This window comes from Rhinopithecus bieti, unplaced genomic scaffold, assembly GCF_001698545.2.
Source record: "Rhinopithecus bieti isolate Rb0 unplaced genomic scaffold, ASM169854v2 scaffold_31132, whole genome shotgun sequence".
Taxonomy (NCBI): domain Eukaryota; kingdom Metazoa; phylum Chordata; class Mammalia; order Primates; family Cercopithecidae; genus Rhinopithecus; species Rhinopithecus bieti.
The window spans coordinates 73,863-74,553 of record NW_016813332.1 but is presented as its reverse complement, the minus strand read 5'-3'; the positions used below and the strand labels follow the sequence as shown (position 1 = coordinate 74,553).

Here is a 691-nt window from a genome sequence, read left to right as displayed (position 1 = left end):
CACCACTTCAATTCAACATAGTACTAGAAGTCTTAGCCAGAGCAATCAGAAAAGAGATAAAATAAAGGAAATCTAAATTGGAAAAGCGGAAGTCAAACTGTCACTGTTTGCCAATGAGATATGAATGTATATCTAGAAAATCCTGAGTTGAGTGTCCTGAGAGGTCAGATTGTTGTCAGACATGGACAATCGACATGGACATGAACATGAACAGAGTAAAATGGGACTTCCAGATTATAAACAATGGAAAATAGAAGGGACACCATTAGAAACCATCCAGAAGAAGCTGGCTGCAGAAGGGCTAAGGTGTCCATGGGGCTGCAATGAAGTTGGAAATACATGGGTGGTTTTGCAAACAGTGTTTCCTTTGTTGGTGCCTTATTAAAAGCTTTCGAATGAGGATTTGCTGCATTTGTGGTAGCTGTAGGGGCTGAATATTACCTGGAGTCCCAGAATAAAATAAGAAGCATCCCTGAAGATAATATCTGGAAGTATCTTAGTTGGTTTTAACTCTCCAAAATAAGAGTTATTTACTGTAGCCTACTCATCTGAGTTTGTCCCTTAAAACATGTTAGTAAGATTTCATAAAGTAAAAAAAAGTTTAAAAAAAGAAAAAAAGTCCTAAAGATTCATCCAAAAGCTCCTTATCTGATAAACAAATACAGTATAGTCTCAGAATACAAAATCAATG

General features: G+C 36.5%; 1 pseudogene; it reads left to right on the top strand.

The window, feature by feature from the left end:
* The first annotated feature begins 181 nt into the window (after window positions 1-181).
* On the top strand, window positions 182-510 carry LOC108512639 (NADH dehydrogenase [ubiquinone] 1 beta subcomplex subunit 3 pseudogene; annotated as a pseudogene).
* The last annotated feature ends 181 nt before the right edge of the window (window positions 511-691 follow it).